Source organism: Pristis pectinata, chromosome 2 (assembly GCF_009764475.1).
Source record: "Pristis pectinata isolate sPriPec2 chromosome 2, sPriPec2.1.pri, whole genome shotgun sequence".
Classification (NCBI taxonomy): Eukaryota; Metazoa; Chordata; class Chondrichthyes; order Rhinopristiformes; family Pristidae; genus Pristis; species Pristis pectinata.
The window spans coordinates 52,811,201-52,834,237 of record NC_067406.1 but is presented as its reverse complement, the minus strand read 5'-3'; the positions used below and the strand labels follow the sequence as shown (position 1 = coordinate 52,834,237).

General features: G+C 40.1%; 1 protein-coding gene across 4 annotated transcripts in view; it reads left to right on the top strand.

Moving 5' to 3' along the window:
• The window catches only part of LOC127567551 (cAMP-specific 3',5'-cyclic phosphodiesterase 4D), a 938,945-nt gene that overhangs the window by 118,518 nt on the left and 797,390 nt on the right, over nt 1-23,037 (top strand). The window lies entirely within an intron of this gene.

Below are 23,037 nucleotides of genomic sequence, written 5' to 3'. Positions count from 1 at the left end.
TAAATCTATTTTATTAATGAATTGTAGTTAAAACATTCAAGTGGGAAGTTGTAATCCAGCTATCAGTAATTATCAATTAGGTTGTCTAAAGGCACAGGTGTCAATCGGTATCTAATGTTCTTGACTATTTAAAAACATCTGAAGAGCAGAATTTTAAACTAGTTCTGCAGGTAATGGGCTGGATTAAGCTTTGTCGTGTACAGTGGTTTCACAGAGAAACCAACCTTCTGATGTTCAGCATGTCTCTGACTGCCAGGACTCTGCACAGAGGTATTGAAAGAATTGGAAGTCAGGTATCAGTTCAGCTGAAGTCCTACTCTGCCATTGAACTCAGTGCCTAGTCCAGACCAAAGGTGGTTCCAGAGTGCACTGAGCTGAGGGAATGGATAGACCAGATCTAGTCTCTTGGTTTTACACCTGAATAGGTGGTATCTCTAGCACATTTGAACAATCATCAAACTGGATAGAAATGTGAAGGCTAGTGTTTTTACTTAAAATATCAATATTAATTTAAAATAATCAGATACATTTAGAAACAGCTGTAAGGGACATTGCCAATTTGAACAGTCCAAAGACTATAAGAGCTGTGCGAGGATGGGGTCTCAGGTATCACCACCAGAGGTCTAGTTGCTGTTTGTTGACCACTCTGCTGTACTGGATGGCTGTGTCAGCGAGGCCACAAGTTTGATTAGACCTATCAGACAACAGAAGGTTAGTATGATTACAGTGATTACGTGGGGGCAAATGCAGCATGAGGGATGGGTTAGCATAGTCCAGGTACTTTGTACAGTTTCTTCTGAACAGCCTTTTGTGACATGGAATATTCTGCTGATTGTGAATATTATCCACACAGGTCACCAACAAAATTCTCATAATCAGGTTAAAATTCAGGTATTTATTTACTTCAATAATATTTTATAATAACAATAAGAAATGGGACCTTCACAAAGCACAGAATGGCTGTCCTATTTCCTTATGTTACTCTAGGGAATACACAAAACTATTTCATTCAATGTAAAGTGCTTTGTAATGCCTTGCAAGCTGGTATATAAATACAAGCTCTACTTTCATTGCTACTGAAATTAGGAATGTCTTGGTTGGAACTTGAATTCTTGACTCTTTGACTCCGATGAGCTTTTGTCTGCACTGGAAAAGTTGGAAATGTAACAGGCTTTAAGCAGATACAGTGTCAGGGAATGGGATGGAATGAACAAAATAGGTCTGTGATATGATTGAGGGAAAATTGAATGACAGAAGGCATGATTAAACAATGAAAGGGGATGATGTTGGGCAAGTAAAGAAACAAAGAATGGAGATAGAGAAGATAAAAGTGGGAATAGCATTTCCTGTGCTAAAAATTGGGGATCATGATTATAATTTGAAATTGCTGTAAACAATATTGAAACCAAAAGACTATTATTTATCATTCACTCACTCAGTTTGTTTAGTCTCTTCCTCCCTACATCCATAACCCTACTGACACCCTCTTCCATTTAATCAATTTCAGATTTTCTGGCCGACCATCTGCATTCCTCTATGTAGATCCTATTAAAAAAGCCTCCATTCCCCACCTGGGCTGTCTGAGGGCCCTATGCTTTTTCCTTGAACGGGGGTCCAACAAGCCACGCTCCACTCTTATTTTTCTCCGCTTGTCTGAACTTATTCTCATATTTGACACCTTCTCCTTTGACTCCAATTCCTTCTCTTAAATGAAAAATGATGTTGCAGGAATTTCTATATGCCCTCCCAAGGCTGCATTTTAATGGATACCTTCCATCACCTCTTTGACTACTTTCTCAATGCCACTTCTTGTTTTCAACTCATATTGGCAACTTCATCAGTTTTGCTGACAATTTCCACCCTTCACTCACCTTTACATGGCCAATCCCAGACACTTCAGTACATCAAATTCTTCTATTCCTTATTTTGCCTGTTATTTAATTCTCCCTCCCTCAAACTCCAATTTCTTTCTCATTGTCTTCAGCTTCCTACACCATTCCAATGAAACTCAATGAGAGCTCAAGCAACAACACCTTATTTATTGATTGGAAACTGTAGAATTTTCAAAAGTGTATTCAACGATTTTAGATCAGACTCATATTTTCAAACATCAATTTTGGCAATAATTCTATAGGTTCCACCTACATCTCTTGTGAACTTTCTCTTGTTTCTTTACTTGTCCCATTAGCGTACTCTTTTGCCTTTGCACCAATATATTTCTAGTTAGTCATTTTCTCCTCATTTCTTCCCTATCACACACCTTCACTTTTCTTCTTTCCTCCTTCTTCCTGCCCGTGACTACAAACACTTTTAACACCTATTTCCATTTCCCACCTTTTCCAGATCTGACAAATCAACTTGAAGTTTTAAGCATATCCCTTCTGCACATGTTACCTGGCCTGCTGATTATTTTCTGGATTTCCTGTTTCTAACTGAATAATATTTCTGGGGTACCACCAGGTAGACCTCCATTTATTTGAAGCCGGGATCCTCTGATACCCAGGGATGTGGGAATCCCCAGGATTATTCCTTGTAGCATTGGAAAGGAAGGCCGGAATTTTGCATTGAAGAAAGCAAATGGATTTGCTGTTGCACACCAGGGTTCTGACATACCCAAGGATCCAACCTACACTGCAGATTCTTTTTTGAATTTACGGTCAGGATATAGTTGTTGCTGACACATTTGGCAAAAGTGGCTCATCTGTGATTGCTCTCAAGCTGCCAAATTGAACTGCTGCTCTATCTGTACTGTAATACTATTCAGTAAGGAATTCTGGGACATTGACCCAAGGACAATGGAGGAATTGTGACATGTGCATAAATCAATAAGGTGAATGATATGAATAAGGCATTAGAAACAAGAATGTCCCCATACAGCTGCTGCCTTTTACTGTCCAGGTACTGCTAACAAAGTCTTGATGGGTTGCTGCACTGCATTACACATTTCCCCTACTTTGATAAGAAACTGTCATTGAAACTGACAACAATTTTTCCATATAACTGTCACCAACTTTGGGATTTCCACGCAAGCACATGTGAATGGGAAAATCAGGTTGGCACTGGATCCCAAGAGAAGGAATTTGTCGAATGCCTACAAGATGGCTTTTTAGAGCAGCTTGTGGTCGAGCTCACAATGGAAAAAGCAATTCTGGATTTGGTGTTGTGCAATGAACCAGATTTGATTAGGAAGCTTAAGGTAAAGAAACCTTTAGGAGGCAGTGATCATAATATGATAGAATTCACCCTACAGTCTGAGAGAGAGAAGCTAAAACTGGATACATCAGTATTACAGTTGAGTAAAGGTAACTACGGAGGTTTGAGAGAGGAGCTGGCCAAAGTTGATTGGAAGGGGACCCTAGCTGGGAATACAGTAGGGCAGCAATGGCAGGAGTTTCTTGAAGTAATTCAGAAGATGCAGTATTTGTTCATCCCAAAGAAGAAGCAGCATTCTAAAGGGAGGATGAGGCAACCGTGGCTGACAAGAGAAGTCAAAGACATTATAAAAGCAAAAGAGAGGGCATACAATATTGCAAAAATTAGCAGGAAGCTAGAGGATTGGGGAGCTTTTAAAAACCAACAGAAGGCAAGTAAAAAAGCAGTAAGGGGGGAAAAGATGAAATATGAATGTAAGCTAGCCAATAATATACCTACCGAATATTGAAAGGCCTGGATAGAGTGGACACGAGAGAGTAGAGTCTAGGACCAGTAGGCACAGCCTCAGAATAAAAGGACATCCCTTTAGAATTGAGATAAGGAGGGATTTCTTTAGCCAGAGGGTGGTGAATCTGTGGAATACGTTCCCACAGATAGCTGTGGAGGCCAAGTCATTGAGTACATTTAAAACGGATAGGTTGATTGGTTCTTAATTAGTAAGGGGATCAAAAGTTACATGGAGAAGGCAGGAGAATGAGATTGAGAGGGAAAATAAATCAGCCATGATTGGACGGCGGAGCAGACTTGGTGGGTCGAATGGCCTAATTCTGCTCACGTGTCTTATGGTCTTATGGAATGCAAAAGGCCCAAAGCAGTAGTGAGCTCTTCACTACTATTTTGCTGACTGTGCTTTCACACTGGACTCCTTGCGGAGTTCAGACTAGATGTGCAGAGTTATGAAGATCTCCCAAGGTGAGGAATTCATGCAAAGGTCCTGGGCCAGGGAGTAGGGTTTGCGTCCCCATTCATTCCAATGAAAGGCTGTGAAAATCTTTGATAAATAATAGCTAGTTTAGCACTTTTTACTTCATTTTAACATGTTTCTAAATGCTTTAGTTATTTTTTTTACAAATAATCAAGGGAAGTTTCTTGATGTACTTGTACTGATTTTTCAGAAGATTTTAGTGATTTCTCATTGTTTTGCATTGTCCTTGAATGTATAAAACATTCTGAAACTTAGTTTTTACAGTTATAGCTAAGTTGTATGGCAAAACTTTACCAATCGTCAAGGTTTTTTACACCAATTTTTGTCGGGGATCTTGTCCTACCTCCACTCACCCTCCCGTCCCTCACCAAAATATTCCCATTATACCACAGAAGGGTCTTTTGCCATTCAGCACCTTAGCTTGAAGGATCAGGCCAGCTTTTGCCGCAAGTTGTCACTGTGCAGTTCACCTAAAGCAAACTCACAGTCATTTTGAGAATTATGAGTTAGCTTGGTTGGGATACCATTGACCAGAGATTCTTGTCCATTCAAACCATGGAGCGTTGATAGTAGACAGATTGAATAGTTAGATTTATAGACAGGCAATTGATCGTGCAACTACTTTCTCCTGCATGTTGACAGAAGTTTTGCAATTGCACTCAGTCAGGTTTAATACTCTATTTGCAATGCTGACATGAGCAATCTTTGATTCACTCTGGCAGCCATAGCATTTATGTGATTTACCCTGCTGAGTTTGAAGGAATGCTCAGGATACGGGTAGTAGGATGGGACTGTGCGCTGATAATAAACCCATTAAATTTCATGGGGAGATGAAATTGCCATCATCTCTGGTTTTTGATGATTATTGGCTGGCAGTTGAGTGGTACTAAAGTTATTAAAGATATGACAAAAGTTACTTGCCCTTTAGCAAGTCCAAGTCTAAAAATTGTCTTCTGATATAAAGTGTATGGGGAAAATGCTTCAAATTTTCTAACTTCTTCAACTTCAATATCTTCAAAAAGAATTTGGAGCAACGAAACTTCCCACAGCATGAATTCTACGTGCCACCAGTGATTTCTGAAAACACACAGACACACAGGCACAGACACACAGGCACAGACACACACAGACACACACCTCCAAATAACTAAAGCACACTTCTTTAACCCATTTGTGAATGTCTTCCACATCAACGACACATAAAATTGTGGGAATCTCTGTCTACATAGTTTTGCATGTGTAATAGAAAAGATGGAAATAAAAAAAACTGCAGATGCTAGAAATCTAAAATAAAAACAGGAAATGCTGGAAATACTCAGCAGATCAGGCGGCATCTATGAAAGGAGAAAAGAATTAACATTTCAGGTTGAAGACCCTTCAGCAGAACTGGGGATGAGAGAAAAGAAGCTGCAGGAGAGAAGGGGGAGGGAGAATATCTTTGATATGGCCACATGAATTTTACCCTAACAGACATCGCCTTTCCTCCATTCTTCCTGCAGCTTATCAAGCTTCTTTCCTCTCCTTCCCATTTCTTACAAGGATCTTGTCCTATAGATATGGCCTGACCTGCTGACCTTTTCCAGCATTTTCTGTTTTTATAATAGAATAGGTGCAAAAAATAATGGAGAGTGTAGGCAGGACAAAGAATTAACAGTTCAAAAATAATGGGTTACCCAGCAAATTGAACAAATGCTTGGTGCAAAATTTATAAAAATCCTATTGCAAACAAAAAGTAAGGTAGCAATTGTGGAATAATAATCTATCTTTTGAGGGAACAATCTGAGCAGTTAAAATCCCAGCATTACCAATACCTCCATTTTATATGGCAACGGCAAATGGAGCATAAACTTGTGAAAATCCTTGAATGACATTACTTAAATAAATATTAATTAATACTATCCCTACCATAAGCATAGCAAGCTTCTGGCTGAAAACAGACACATAAATTAGCACAGAGTGCAGTTATTCAGTTGCAGCTGCCACGATTCCTCACAAAACCGATCTAGTGTTGTGTGGCTTTAACAAGCTCTCAAGAGTGTGGCTGATTTGATAAGCGAGCCTGGCTTTCACTGTCGAAGCTTGTAACGCATCTTTGAATTCTGAATGTGACAGCTTTGTAACCCTCTAAGTCAGCTAATATTCTATTTATAGTGTATATATAAAGATATTCCTCCACTGAATGTCATATTATTTCTCAATAAATCTGCTGTAATGATGCCTTAAGGAAGCTTATTGGCTTTCTTTAAAGGTCAGACGAACCTAACTTCAATTGTCACTTTCCCTCATAAACCTGAATTTGGCTCAAAAAAATGTTGTAACTGAGCCCAAAAGGCACCCTTGGTGTTCTGGACCACTGTTTCCCTGTTGTGCATCCCAGGAGCACAATTTTGGGGAAAACTACTGAGGGAAGTATGGACAGAGATACATTGTGGAAATAAAAAAAGAGTCTGTGCCCTAACAGCGTTGCTTGTACATTTATTTCAATATAGTGGGGCTAATTTTGAACACAGATTCATCTCCCCTTTCAAATCTGTTACCAGATGAGAAAAGATGGGGAAATGCCTAGCCTCCAGTCCACCAATTCTTTTTCCAGGTGGTGTAAGTTAAGTGACTGGTGCTGTGTTGAGATCATCTTTTCTGAAGGCTGTATGAGATGTTTCTGAATAATCACTGACCATAATGTCTCCTCGGCCCTTTTTATGAAGCTTGCTTCTCCTCTTCTTGATTTTGGGACCTTAATGTACCCATGGTTGATGAATGAGAACAAGCATGTTAAGTAAAAATATGCCTGCAAAAACTATGCTTTTAATTTTATGGTTAGCCTAGAAATGCCTTTTGATAATACTGCAAAGAATAGTGCTGCACATTTGAAAATAAATCTCAGCCAGAGCTGGGTAAAACTGGACCCATTTCCAGTCCTCTTTGCACAAGATAGGTAATTTAACATCTGACATTCCAGCAGGATTTATGTTCGCACTGGAAACATTGTTCTGGCATAAAACTCCTACAAATGATGTCAGCAATATTGCAACATCTGATGATCACCTCCAGCATGATTTTCAACTTCACAGGTCTGAAAAATGACAGTTTTCGTTCACACACTGGACAATCAGGTTTTACCTGGAACAGCGGGAAGTTACAGGGCATAATACATCCTCTGCTGGCTGATCCCAAGCACTCTGCGGCCTCACCGCTTACCCTAGACACTGTTCACGCAGTGACTTTAATGACTTTTCTGTATTCAGAATTGACTTCCAATGTTTAATGGTCTTCTTGCTGAATGGCAAGGAGATGGATCTGAGAGTCCTTGTTAATCACACCAACAAATTCATCACTACCTTTCCAAAAAACTACATTTGATTGTTCAATACACAAAAAGTGCTGGAGGAAATCAGCAGGTCAGGTAGCATCCATGGAGGGAAACAAACAGTTGACATTTCGGGCCGAGACCTTTCATCAGGACACACAGGATTTCCCACCGATATATCCATGCTGACTCTCCCTGATCAATCCCTGCCTTTCCAAGTGTAGACTGATCCTGTCCACCAGAATTTTTTCCAATAATGTTCCTACCACTCACGTGAGACTAACTGGCCTGTAATTACCTGGTGCGTCCCTGCTGCCTTTCTTGAAGAAAGGTACCACATTTGCTGTCCTCCAGGTATCTGGCACTACGACTGTGGCCAATGAAGATTTAAGTGTCTCTGTCAGTCTCCATCAGGTTCTCCACCAACCTGCCCAGGTCCCTTTAATCCTCTTCTATTCCATCAATGTAGCTTATAGTGAGGCATCATCACTCTCCAGTGGCTGGAAGAGTGTTGTTCGTATCGCACCAATGTCCCTTTAATGGCTGTCTCTTGAGATCACAATTTCTAAGGAAAACACCCCCATCCTCTCTAATCCATCCTTGTAACTGTAGTCCCTCATACCAGAGACTCTTCTCAAAAATCTTTCCTGGACTCTCTCTGATGTCTTGACATCCTTCCTAGAAATGCTGTCTTTGCCTTCAGTCCTTTAGGTCCATGTTGGGTCCCAGAATAGCTATCCCATCAGTTTCACTGCTCCTCTCCTTCTGGGGGCAATCCATCAGACTGCTACCATCTGCCCAAATCACTACATGTGAAAATTCACTCCAGTGATTTTGTTTTTGAATATCCTTTCACTGTGTGAAATTGTAATAACCTAACTTGCTTAGTTTATCTTGGAAGTGGTTTCAGGATTCTGACCATTCAAATTTAAGATGGGATCTTCAGTAGTACACAGCCATAACTCGATGAGTTTTAAAATAGTTTTGGAGAAGGATACAAACGGTTCACAGGCTAACGTCCTGAACTGGGGCAGAGCAAATTCTGGAGTCATTAGGTGGGATCTTGCAGTGGTTGATTGGGTGAGATTGATTGCAGGAAAAGGAGCGTCTGCCAAGTGGGTGGCCATTAAAAGTGTGATGTCAAAAGTTCAGGGCCTGCATGTTCCTGTCAGGCTGAAGGGCAAGGCTGGCAGGTTTTGGGAACCCTGGCTGACGAGAGATATTGAGGCTCTGGTTAAGAAAAAGAGGGAGGTATACACTGCGCATAAGCAATTGGGAACTAGTGAATCTCTTGATGATGACAAGAAGTGCAGGAGTGCACTTAAGAGAGAAGTTAGGAGGGCAAAAAGAGGATATGAGAAGGATCTGGCAGGCAAGGTGGGGTGAAATCCAAAGAGATTCTATTATATTAAGAGTATATTAAGAGTAAAAGAGTGACTAGGGAGAGAATAGGTCCCCTTAAAGATCAGCATGGGCATCTGTGTGTGGAACCAAGGGAAATGGGAGAGATTTTTAATGAATAGTTCTCTTCAGTTTTAACTGTGGAGAAAATGATGGAAGCTAAGGAAATGGGAGAAATGTGTGGTGTTGTCTTAGACCACATAAGAATCAGCAGGGAGCAGGTATTTGAGACCTTAAAGTGCATTAAGGTGGATAAATCCCCAGGGCCTGACCTAGTGCATTCTCGGACCTTGTGGGAAGCCAGAGAAGAAATTGCGGAGGCCCTTGCAGATTTTTGCTTCAGCTCTGGCCACAGGTGAGGTTCTGGAGGACTGGAGACTGGCGAATATAGTACCATTGTTTAAAAAGGGTAGCAAAGACGAACCAGGAAACTACAGGTCGGTGATTCTGACATTTTTTGATGGGTAAATTGTTGGAGGGGCTTCTGAGGAACAGGATCTACCAACATTTGAAGAGACAGGGTCTGATTCGGGACAGTCAGCACAACTTTGTGCATGGAAAGTTGTGTTTGACAAATCTCTTGGAGTTATTCTAGGAGGTAACCAAGAGGGTAGATGAGGGTAGGTCAGTGGATGTTGTCTATATGGACTTTAGCAAAGCCTTTGACAAGGTCCCTCATGGCAGGCTAGTCTGAAAGGTGAGATCACATGGGATCCAGGTGGAGACAGCGGATTGGATTCATAATTGGCTTAGTGCTAGGAAGCAGAGGGTGATGGTTGAGGGTTGTTTCTCAGACTGGAGGCCTGTGTCTAGTGCTGTGTCACAGGGGTCAGTGCTGGATTTGGATGAACGATTTGGATGTCAATGTACAAGGCATGGTTAGTAAGTTTGCAGATGATACTAAAAAAGGTGTTGTTGTAGACTGTGTAGAAGGTTATGAAAAATTACAGAGGGATTTTGATCAGCTGGGTATGTGGGCTGAGGACTGGAAAATGGCTTTAAATCTAGGTAAATGTGAGGTATTGCATTTTGGGAGATCAAACCAGGTTAGGACGTATATAGTGAATTGTAGGGCCCTGGGGAGTGTTAAGTAACTGAGGGACCTCAGAGGGCAAGTGCATAGTTCACTGAAAGAAGCATCACAGGTAGATAGGGTGGTGAAGAAGGAGTTTGGCGCACTGGCCTTCATCAGTCAGGGCATTGAGTATAGGAGTTGAGAAGTTATTATGCAGTTATACAAAATGTTGGTGAGGCCACACTTGGAGTATTGTGCACAGTTTTGTTCACTCTGTTATAGGAAAAATGTTATTAAAGTCAAAAGAGTGCAATAAAGATTTACCAGTATGTTGCCTGGCCTTGGGGGCCTGAGTAACAGGGAGAGGTTGTGTAGACAAGGACTTTGTTCCCTGGAACATAGGAGATTGAGGGGTGACCTGATAGAGGTATATACGATCATGAGGGGCATAGACAGGTGAAAGCACACAGTCTTTTTCCCAGAGAAGGGGTGCTCAAAACAAGAGGGCATAGGTTTAAGATCAGAGGTGAGAAATTTAAAAGGGACATCAGGGGCAGCGTCTTAACACAAAGGGTGGTACGCATTTGGAATGAGCTGCCAGAAGTGGTGTTTGAGGCAGGCACATTAGTAACATTTAAAAGCCATCTATATAAGTATGGGATAGGAGAGGTTTAGAGGGCTACAGGCCAAATGCAGGTAGATGGGAGTAGCTCGCTGGGCAACACAGTTGGCATGGACAAGTTGGGCAGAAAGGCCTGTTTCTATGACTCTACAACGAGGAAACTACATTGCACGTGATGAAAGTTACAATTTTGCGTTGAACTAAGTTGGAGTTGATTTTTAGCATGTGACTGTATTCAAAAGAATAAATATTAAATATCTTAATTTTCATCCAAGTACCAAAGTTATCCCTACGTATTTTAATATTGAATGCCTTTTGCATGATTCTAACAAGTTATTAGGTCTGAATAAATGTCATTCCTTTATCTCAGAATATTTTGCTTTATCGTTCAACTTTGGGCTTTCCATACATTAAAATTCTTAACATTACATAATTGAAGCCATTAATAAATATTCAAAACTGATACAATATCTACTTTCTTCCTCTCATCTTTTCCAGAAATCTATGTTTCATATAATCTGGTCAGCCTGAATTTATACCTTCCTTCTTGATTCTACAACCTCTCACTTCTCTTCTGAGAGACCTTGCCAAGTACTACCACTTAATAACAATCACCTTGCTTTTGTCTATGGTATCTTATACTCCAGACTTTCAATAAATTCAGTAGGTCTGGCCTATCTTTTGTTAATCAATGTTTTCACTTCTGCTTCTGTTAAAGTGATTATGTCGTACAATACAAGACTATGACTGACTGCATATTTTTCCAGCTTTCAATATCAGGTTGCAAAACCAAAGCTCTCCAATTGCCTTTATGGGTTTTCTTTTAAATAACTGTGGCTAATAAGTTACATTTCCTAACTTCTGATTACCTTCTTTCATGAAACAGGTGTCATTCAATGTAATATCTGTTTGTACTCATACAGAAATTTTATTTGGACAAAAACACGTTAAACTTATGTTTATCATATCCTTTGCGTTGTTTGCATCCAGAATAAAATAAACCCTGTATGGGAGATATAGTTTCTGTACTGTTCTTGCTGAATAATATTTGAAACAATAATATATTCACAGTTCACTGAAAGTTGCCTCACAGGTGGATAGAGCAGTTAAGAAGGCCTATGGGATGTTAGCTTTCATAAATCGTCGGATTGAGTTTAAGAGCCGCGAAGTGATGATGCAGCTTTACAAATCTCTGGTTAGGCCACACTTAGAGTACTGTGTCCAGTTCTGGTCACCTCATTATAGGAAGGATGTGGAAGCATTGGAAAGGGTGCAGAGGAGATTTACCAGGATGCTGCCTGGATTAGAGAGTATGGATTATGAGGAGAGACTAAAAGAGCTAGAACTTTACTCATTAGAGAGAAGGAGGATGAGAGGAGACATGATAGAGGTATATAAAATATTGAGAGGAATAGATAGAGTAGACAGTCAGCGCCTCCTTCCCAGGGCACCAATGCTCAAGACAAGAGGGCATGGTTTTAAGGTTATGGGTGGGAGGTTCAGGGGAGATGTCAGGAGGAGGTTTTTCACCCAGAGAGTGGTTGGTGCAGGGAATGCACTGCCTGGGGTGGTGGTGGAGGCAGATACATTGGACAGGTTCAAGAGTTTGTTGGATAGGTATATGAAGGAATGTGGGATAGAGGGATATGCAGGAGGAAAGGGTTAGATAGTGTGAGGGTGGTTTGATGGACAGCACAACATGGTGGGCCGAAGGGCCTGTTTTGTGCTGTATGGTTCTATGGTTCTATGGAAACAAGCAGAGTCGATAAAGGGGAATCTGTGCATGTGGTGTATGTGGATTTTCAGAAGGCATTGAACAAAGTGCCAAATAAAAGGCTAGCGCACAAGAGAAGAGCACATTAGGCTAAATGTGTCAGCATGGATTGAGGACTGGTTATCACATAGAAAACAGTGTCAGAACAAAGGAGTCCTTTTCAGGCTGGAAGGTGGAGTGCCCTAAGAATCAGTTCTCGGACCCCAATGACATGAAAGCAGGTGAGTGGGCATATTGTGATGAGGATATTTGGACTCTGCAACTGGATGTAGATTGGCTGAGTGAGTGGATGAAAACTTGGCAAATGGAGTTTAATATGGAAAAGTGTAAGATTGTGCACTTAAGTAAACCTAAGGGCAGACAGACTATTATCTGAATGGAGAAAGATTACAGAGGGATCTGTGTGTTCTTGTACATGAATTGCAAAAAGTTAGCAAGCAGGTGCAGCATGTGGTTAGGAAGGCAAGTAGCACATTTGCCTTTAGTACAAGAGGATTGGAGTTTAGAAATAGGGAAGTATTGTTTCAATTGTGCAGGATATTGGTGAGGCCACACCTGGAATACTGTGTACAGTTTTGGTCCCCTTATTTAAGAAAGGTTATACTGGCATTGGAAACAGTCCAAATTATTTTCACTAGATTAATTCCTTGGATAAGAAGGTTGTCCTTCTACGAGCATCTAAAGAAATTTGATCTATAATCTTTGGAGTTAAGAAGAATCTTATTGAAACGTATGGATCCTTAGTGGGTGTGATAGGGTAGATGTCAAAATGTTTCCACTTGTGAGAGTGGAATGACCTCAAATGAGGGGACATTGATACAAGACAAGGGGGTGGTCATTTAAAAGTGAGATGCATAGGAACTCCTCTCAGTGGGTGGTAAAGATCTGGAATTCTCTATGCCAGAAGATTGTGGGGGCTGGATCTTTAGGGATATTTTAAGAAGAAATAGATACATTTTTCAAAGATCAGGGAATTGAAGGCTGTGGGCAACTGGCACAGGAGATGAGGCCTGGGGCAGAGCAGCCATGATTAGATTGAATGGGACAGGCTTAACAGGCTAAGTGGCCTACTCCTGCTATTTTTTTGTGTTCTTATGAAAATGTAAACTGGCAATTATTACAGTTAATTTCTGTTTTTCACCTCTCACTTATGGAGAAAAAAATAAACAATCATGAAAATCATTAATGCTTATTTGGCTGAAGAAGTCTCATTTAAGCACATGACATTGTTTTTATGGACTATTATTAAACATCCATATTTCCAAATATGCACAGCAGTTGTAGTTACTGAAGGAAATGAATCACTTTTGTACATAACTTTTGCATATGATCTCAAAACTTAATAAATTAAGATGACTGGAGAAAGACTTGAGTTGATTTTTTTTCCTTTTATACAGTAACGGGGAATTGACATCCAGATAAAATAGTTAATAAATAGTCCATTCATTAACAATTGAAAGGGTGGGGGAGAAGGGTTCATGGACATCAGTCACCACATCTCATTATATTCTCAATCCAAAACTGCTGAATGTCAAAAGTGAGGTGAGTCTCTGACCTTGACATTAAGAGAACATGATTGAATGTGGTATCATCCAGCCCCAGTAAAATTTAGGGCAATGGTAATCATAGGGAAAATTCTCCACTGGGTGGAGTCATGTCTTGCACAAAAGGAAGATGACTGTGCTTGTTGGAGACCAGTCATTTCAAGGAGACTATTAAAGTGTTAATGAGAATTAATGGAAAGTATGAGGCTTGTAGCAAGAAAAACAGATTATTTGTTATGCACTGAGAAACCAGTAAATGTTAAGTGTTCAGGAAGCTCTTGATGTTCTAGTTCATGAGATGCAGAAAGAAAATATAAGTGCAGCCAGATATATATTATTTGTTAATAAACCTATTATTTGTCATATATATATGTATATATAAAACAAATAATAGGTTGATATTTATTGCAAAAAGGTTGGAATATAAAAAGAAATCTTATTAAGATTGCACAGAACTTTAGCGAGATATTATTTCAAACTCTGCATGGTTTATCTTTTCGTCTGCATTTCTATGAAGGGCACAGGAATCAATGCAATGCAGAATCATTTGATTGGTTGCTGGGTTGAAAGGGTTGTTCTCTAAAGGCAGATTGAATAAGATTTCCCTTTGCTCACAAGGGTTTAGATGAGTGATAGGTCTTGTTATTGAAACATTCAAGATTCTCCGAGGGATTGACAGTAGATGCTCAGAGGCTGTCAGTGTCAGACTGGCAGGATTAGTCATAGGAGAAGGAGTCAGTCATTTTGCACAAAGAAAGAAAAACACAAGGAATACAAGCAGGGTGGGCTATTTGACTCTTCCCACCTGCTCATTGCTGATCTTTTACCTCACCACCAGTTGCTTGTACTAACCCTATAACACCTTGATTCACTTAATATCCAAAAATCTAATGACTTCCATTACTGAGCCTCCACAGCTTCTCGGGCAGAGAATCCAATAATTCATTCCCCTCTGCATGAAGAAAGTTTTCCTCATCTTTGTACCTCTTTGGAACTCTGGGTTCTCTGTCATTGAGTAAATTCAAGGCTACAATAACAGATTTTTGAACTAACAGAACTAGAGGTTATGGTCATGGCGTAGCACAGTGGATTGAGATCAACCATGGTCTTCTTGACAGAGTTTAATGGCCTACTCTTGCTCATGTTTCTTATGTTTTTATATTCCCTGCACCATAAGGTTAGAATTAGAGAAATCCACTGAACTGATAGTGCCTCTTCACAACTCCTCAATGAGGCAGCAGGCTTGGACAACCATTTTTTGGGGTAATAACTCACAGGCAAAATCTTCACCAAAAAAAACATAATAATATTCGAAGGATAACATCATCCAGAACAATGCAGTCCACTTGATTGGCTCTCTACCCACCACCTAAAATGTTTACTTCCTCCACCATTGACACTCAGTGCTCGCAGTGTGTATCAGCTATGAGACAGATGCACCAATTTGATGAGACTTTTCCAGTGGCACCTCCCAAACCTGTGACATCTGCCACCAGTTACAGCAAGGGCGGCAAACACATGGGAACAGCTCCATTTCCAAAATCCTCTCACTCATGTACCGTCCTTAGTGGGTTACATATTGCTAAATGTTCATTTAAAGTTGATCAAAATCATGGAACTCCCACCTATGGTCATTCCTGCACGAACTGCAAAGGTCACAGAAAGCAGTTCATCACTGTACTCCCATACGCAATCAGCAGCAACAGGAAATATATAATCAATTCTTATTTCAGTAGGGAAGCAACAGATAGAAATAGTTCAATGCTAGGGCTCTGGAAATGCCATGTCAAAAACAAAAATCAGCTATTCAGAGATGAACATGGATGGTTGATGCTTGTATAAATATCTTGACTTTTGCTTGATGACTTAAAATGCTACGACTGGCATTTGTTTTGCTACTATATGGGACTGTTGAACTGGCATTGGGAAGTGATACCAGTGAGTTTGAAAATAACAGTAGCCTCTTCCATGAGATGAAGTGGATGGATTATTTGTGTCATGATGTGGTCCTTGCTTCCAAAAGTTCCAATGATTCATGACTGTGTGGCTAGGCACAGCACAAACACCATCTATAAATTCGCCGATGATGCCACTGTTGGTAGGATCTCAGATGGCGATAACGAGGAGTACAGGAGTGAGGTGGATCGGCTGGTTGAGTGGTTTTACAACAACAACCTCGCACTCAACATCAGCAAGGCCATGGAATTGTTTGTGGACTTCAGGAAGGGGAAGTCGGGAGAACACACACCAATCCTCATTGAGGGGTCTGCAGTGGAAAGGGTGAGCAGTTTCAAGTTCCTGAGCGTCAACACATTAATGCAATCACGAAGAAGGCACACCAGCAGCTCTACTTTGTTAGGAGTTTGAGAAGATTTGGTATGCCACCAAAGACTCTTTTCAAATTTCTACAGATGTGCAGTGGACAGCATTCTGACTTGTTGCATTACAGCTTGGTGTGAAGGCTCCAATGTGCAGGATTGCAAGAGGCTGCAGAGGGTTGTAGACTCAGCCAGCTCCATCATGGGCACACCATCGAGGACATCGTCAAGAGGCGGTTCCTCAAGAAGGTGACATCCATCATTAAGGATCCTAATCACCAGGGACATGCCTTTTTCTCATTACTACCATCGGGAAGGAGGTACAGGAGCCTAAAGGCCCACACTCAACATTTCAGGAACAGCTTCTTCCCCTCCACCATCAGATTTCTGAACGGTCCATGAACCCATGAACACTACCTCGTTATTCCTCTTTTGCACTCTTTATTTATTTTTGTAACTTATAGTATATTTTACATCTTTATATCTTGCACTGTACTGCTGCCACAAAACAACAAATTTCATGATGTATGTCAGTGATAATAAACCTGATTCTGATTCTGATTAGACAATGATCTCTAAACACTGGCTTTGTAGAGTGGGGTCAAGGCAAGGTAACCTTTGGTTCAGGTCCGTCTGCGTAGCTCTGCACATACTGTCATTCAGCAAGGGCCCTTACATCTGATGTGCCTGGGTGGTTGTCTTTTCAATGTTAGTGATATCTTGTTTATTTAAGAGTTAGGGTACACCAAGCATCAAAACTTTAAAGAAGAAAACACAAAATAACTTAGGTGAATCTTTCCTAGTAAGTGCCACCATGATGCCTTGTATGAGAGTTAATTTGTTTTCTCATATTCTCTTGCATAAATATAAAGTTTCACAACAGCATGGAGGCAACATTACATTCCTAACAATAACTATAACATAAGATTATGGTTAGGCAGTATCTGTGGAGATAGAAACAGTTAAGCTTGATAAGTGCTGATCGAAAGCACTGACCTGAAATGTTAACTCTGCTTCTCCCTCCACAGTTGCTGCTTGACCTGCTGAGTATTTCCAGCACTTTCTGTTTTTATTTCAGATTTCCAGCCTCTACATGTTTTGACTGCATCCTCAACAGCTGTTTTGTTTTGTTTAAGGTTCTTTCCTTCTCAAAGGCATATTTTCAGCTTGCAGACAGAAATTTATGGAACCCCCCTTTCATCAGATTCCCACCTGATTAGGGTTTTCCATCTTTTACATTAAATTTGCTAATGGATGCTATGAGCATTGGTGTGATCTCCAAGTGCCTTGTACATGTGCCATGAGCAAAACTAATACAAGTGAAGTGCTAAAAATTACACAAATTGAATTGACAACAACTGAAAATTTGCCTCTACTGCAATTCCTGCAGCAGAATATGGTTCCATAAATTTTCAAACATTTGGAACAATATAAGTGAAATTTATGAAAGAGTCATAAGAGTTATTAAAATTACCTTAATATAATCTTTGTATTAGCAGAGGACAATTATAAAAATAATTGATTTAAAATTTGTTAAAATAGAATGCTTCACTTCAGCTTGCTGTTTATAATAAAGCAGATTTTAAGAAATTTCCTTGATAAATGTTCCCCAACGGCTTATACTCACGGAAAGCATTGAGTCATCTTCTCCAGAGGCAGCCCACTGGGACTGAGGGTAATTTGCTTCCACTCTGGTTTTGTGGATTCTGAGGTGACAGATGAGGCCAACGTGGGAACTGCAGACTCTTAATTCACAGCAGGCATTACATTACCTAAACTCTTTGATGACTGTAAAGTGTAAATAATCTACAGTAAATATTCAGAGGGCCCAACTAAAACACACAGTCCTTTGTGCAACCTCAGCACTTTCCTCCCATCAAACTGTCAAGATAAATAAATGACAATGACTGTAGAACTACTTACTTATATATTCCAGTTTCCACATAAAGTTTTGAATTATTGACATTATATGTTGAAAGTGGAGACAAAAATTATTCAAATTTGATGATGAACATTATTTCTGCATCAAGAGCATAAAAACGAAGCCAAAGCACATTTAATAGTTAATATCTTCGGCTATCCCTGAAGACCCTGTGCTCTCTATCTGGTTCTTAATTTAAAAAATGGTTAGAGATCTGATTAAGGAGATGGTAATAATGGGAATTAGAACACCTTTAAAAGGTTACTATCAAACATTTGAGCTAAAATGTTTCTACTTCGCCACAACATGTTTTATTATCTTACTACAAGTATGGAGCCTACTTTATTTGCTGCCATTCTGTATCTTCTGTATGATTATAAGTGGAATGTTTGAGCGATGTTGCACACCTTTAGTGAGCATGTCAATATGCACTTCCATTTATGCCGGGAACAGGGAAGTAAAGATTTTTTTTTGTGTAATGCAACTCCATTTGGAAAGGGAGAACATGAATATCTTCAGCACATTTGTTCAACCCTCAAAAATGTCATGAAATTCTTCATATGGATTCAACTGCTGTGAAATGCAGTCATTGTTATAGGGCTTGATAGGACATCAATCTATTCATGACATTATCTTGTAAAGAGCACTGATATGACTGAATAGTTAACCTTTTATCGGTGGTGCTGGTTGGAGAATAATGGGGCCAAGGATTCTGAGAGGACTCCCTTCTCTTCGACAAATGGTGGCATGACATCATCAACATCATTTGTCTTGCTGGAACTGGTAAATAGGATTTGTAAGCAGTCATAGGCTGAGACCTCGTGATTACTGGGAACTAGAATGAATTTTGCCAAATACATTCCACCTTATACATTGTAACTGAAAGAGTCAAAAAAACTCTTATCCCGCCATTCCGTTAGATATAAACTAAAATCTCAAAAGTGAAAGAGTTGTGTAAAAAACAACTGAGCTGCTTATCTCAAAAGCTTGTGAAAATGTCGTCAGCTGAATATGACGTATAGTGTGATCTAACAACAAAGACTTTGTTATAAAATAATATGCATTTGGAAATTAATCATTAATATTAAGGACCTTATGTCCATCATGCAAACCAGCCTCCCCTTCATTGATTATGTCTATATTTCCCGCTGCCTTGGGAAAGCAGCCAACATAATCAAAGACCCTTCCCACCCCGGTCATTCTCTCTTCTACCCCCTCCAATCAGGCAGAAGATACAAAAGCTTAAGAACACGTACCACCAGGCTCAAGCACAGCTTCAATCCTGCTGTTATCAGATTCTTGAATGGACCTCATATGATAAAGGTGAATTCTTGGTCTCTCAATCTACCTCGTCATGTCCCTTACACATTATTTGTTTACTTGCACTGTACTTTCTCTGTACCTGTAATCCTATATTCTGCATTCTGTTTTTCCTTTTGTACCACCTCGATGTACTTATGTATGGAGTGATCCATCTGGATGGCATGCAAACAAAAGCTTTCACTGTATCTTGGTACAGTGACAATAATAAACTAATTACCAATACAGAGGATAATAATTTGGTTGTTTCCTAAATTTTAGCTTTCCATTTCCTCTCCTTTGCTCTCTGTTCTGTTTCTCACAAAAGATTAACTGTAGGTGAGGGTTCAATTCCTCATTAATTTTCTACATGTTTGTATTTTCCGTATAATTTGTGGGTGAAATTTCAGTGTACATGTTCCCTTAAGAGTTGTAATTTAATCACATAAACCTCTCATTGTATTCCACCTCTGATACTATTTGCCTCTTCATCATTATGTTTTAAACCTGAATCATTTTAAGGTGACAATTACCAGCTGCCATTGTTCAAGATGTAATGTTTTCAAGCAGAACCATTTAAACAAATTTCACTTGGTTTTCATATTCATAAAATTTATTTGAAGTCTATTTCTATTACCAGGCAAGACCAATGCATCTGGGCAAGGTCCTGCAGGCTCATATATGTGTTGTATAAATGATGTTTTTTTTCAAGAAAGACTGATATAAGTACAGCAGTTCCTGACATTTAAAATGTCTGTGCAGTCTCAGACCAATCAAAAAGTGAAAACTTAACATTTGCATTAATTCCAGCTCAACTGTTGCAGTTTACAGGATGTTAAGTGATCCGTTAAGATCAAGGTTGTACTAAAACTTTCTAGTCTGCACCCAGGTGTACTGAATGCAAGAGGGAACATGACTAAATGACACAAGCAAAATATGGCAGATCTTGCAAATATGAGAGGAAAGAGAAAGTCATGGAAATTCTCAGCAGATCAGTCAGTATCTGTTGAGATAAAGACATGGAGACAGATCGTGCTGACAAGGTAACTTTGCCTGGAATCTCCACCTGTGTTCTCTCTGCACCTGTTCTTACCAGCCTCCCTTTCATTGATTATGTCTACATTTCCTGCTGCCTTAGGAAAGCAGCTAACATAATCAAGGACCCCTCCCACCCCAGTCATTCTCTCTTCTCCCCACCCCCTCATCCACTCACCCCCTCCCCCATCAGGCAGAAGATACAAAACCTTAAGAACACGTACCACCAAGCTCAAGCACAGCTTCGATCCCGCTGTTATCAGATTCTTGAATGGACCTCTTATATGATAAAGGTGCATTCTTGGTCCCCTTACACATTATTTGTTTACTTGCACTGTACTTTCTCTGTACCTGTAATCCTATATTCTGCATTCTGTTTTTCCTTTTTGTACCACCTCGATGTACTTATGTATGGAATGATCTGTCTGGATGGCATGCAAACAAAAGCTTTTCACTGTACCTTGGTGTGTACCTTGGTCTATCCCATTGGCCCCAAACATTCCAGATGCCGGCAATGTGGACTGAATGGTAGCAGGACCTCTGGTGGTGCACTGAGGAAGCAATAACCACAAAGCACTGGGGAAAGCTTTGGCAGCCAGGAATCAGCTGGCCGACAGTCAGCTTTGTCAGCACTGAAAACAGCAAGAGTTTTTAATGGTTTTCAAATTTTGCTGACATTTAGAGACATTTAAAAACTATTGAAGTTCAAGAAAATGAGAATACCTTAAAATGTAAAAAACATTAAAAAGAAATAAAAAAAACTATGAATAATTAAATGCATGAAACTAAAGCAGATAAGCAGATTTTTTTTAAAAAAAGCAATTCACCTTCCCCCTTGCCTTCTAATCCACAGCCCTGTAATCGCCACTGAAATCTGTAGTGTCACCTGGTCTGATCTGGATGAGCATTCAAGAGGTGATTGAAAAGCAAAAACAAAATGCAGATGCTGAAAATCTGAAATAAAGTAGAGAATTCAGGAAATACTCAGCAGTGAAGGCAACAGATGTATAGAGAGAAACAGAGGTAATGTCTCAGGTCAATGGACAAACCGCTGGAGGAACTCAGCGAGTCAGGCAGCATCTGTGGAGGCAAAGGAATAGCTGACGTTTCAGGTCAAGACCCTGCACCAGGACTGAGAGTGTAAAGGGGTGATAGTCAGTATAAAGAGATGAGAGGGAGGGGTGAGGCATGAGCTGGCAAGTGATAGGTGGATCCAGGTGAGGAAGGGTTGATGGCCAGGTGTGGGAGAGAGGGGTGCAGATAACAACAGAAGCTGCGAGGTGATTATTGGAGACAACAAAGGGTTGCAGATTATGGAATCTGATAAGAAAGGAAGGTAATGAATGGAACCAGATTAGGGAAGGGTGCTGGGAAGATGGGAACAGTGGGGGGGGGGGGGAGAGGAGGGATAGCAGACCCAGTGGGTTAAGTGTGTGGGTGATAGGCAGATGGAACCAGGTAGGGAAGGGAAAAGAAACTGGGTAATGAGAGGAGGGGGGTGGTGGTGGTGGTGAGAGAACCTGGATGGATCAGAAGGAGAGAGAAAGGAACAGAGGGGGCTTGGGTTAACTGAAACTGGTGTTGGTATTGGTATTGGAATTGGTTTATTATTGTCACTTGTACTGAGATACAATGAAAAACTTGTCTTGCATACCGTTCATACAGATCAATTCATTACACAGTGCATTGAGGTAGTACAGGGTAAAAACAATAACAGAATACAGAGTAAAGTGTCACAGCTACAGGGAAGTGCATTGGGGAATTCAATGTTCATGCCATTGGGTTGTAGAAAAGCCAGGTGGAACATGAGGTGCTGTTCCTCCAGACGTCATCTCAGGTCACTCACCTTTCATCAGAACTGATAGAATTTAAAATCTGAGCACATTTTCAGTTGTAAAGAGGGGGAAGGGTGGGGAGAACAAGGAGGATGTCTGTGATAGCTTGGGGATTCAAAAGGACTGAATCATACAAGTGGGGGTGGTGCTGCCTGAGAAGGCTCGTTAGTGACAGCTGATCTGTCTGGAGGATAGGCAAGTAAAACAAGATGAAGCAAAGCAGAGGAGGTGAGAGGATAAAAAGAATTAATGAAGAGCAATGTTGGAATGAGGAGATACAAAGCACTGAAGATGCCAAATACTACTGGAAATCTGAAATGAAAACAGAATTTTTCAATCCCACAAAAGGCATGGCTGAAGTAGAAGCAAGTCATCCTCAAATTTAAGGGATTGCCCATCTGATCCCTACAATCACGGTGCAATTAGTCTCCAAAATTATATTGTTTTCAGTCTTGAAAATACTCAAAATACACAGCATTCATGGCCCTCTCTTATTTTTATACATTATTGATCCAAATGGCTTCTTCCTTTTCCTATGATTAAATGGAATTCCATTAACGCATTATTTTGCCATGCAATAGTATTAGAATTTTAAATCCATAAGGATTGAGCAGGCCTTCAGTGGTGTTAGCTAAATTCTGTCTGACTTTTATGTGTAAAGTTTCCTAAATATCGCACTTTGAGTATTGTTATCTTTCATGCTGTTATTCTGGCAACCATTTATACCTCTGATTTGTTTTACTTACGCTATATAACAACTTCTGCCAGGAGCTGTAGTTAATTGAAGTTTGCTGAATTTAATCTTAATTCCCCTTAATGTCATTTTAT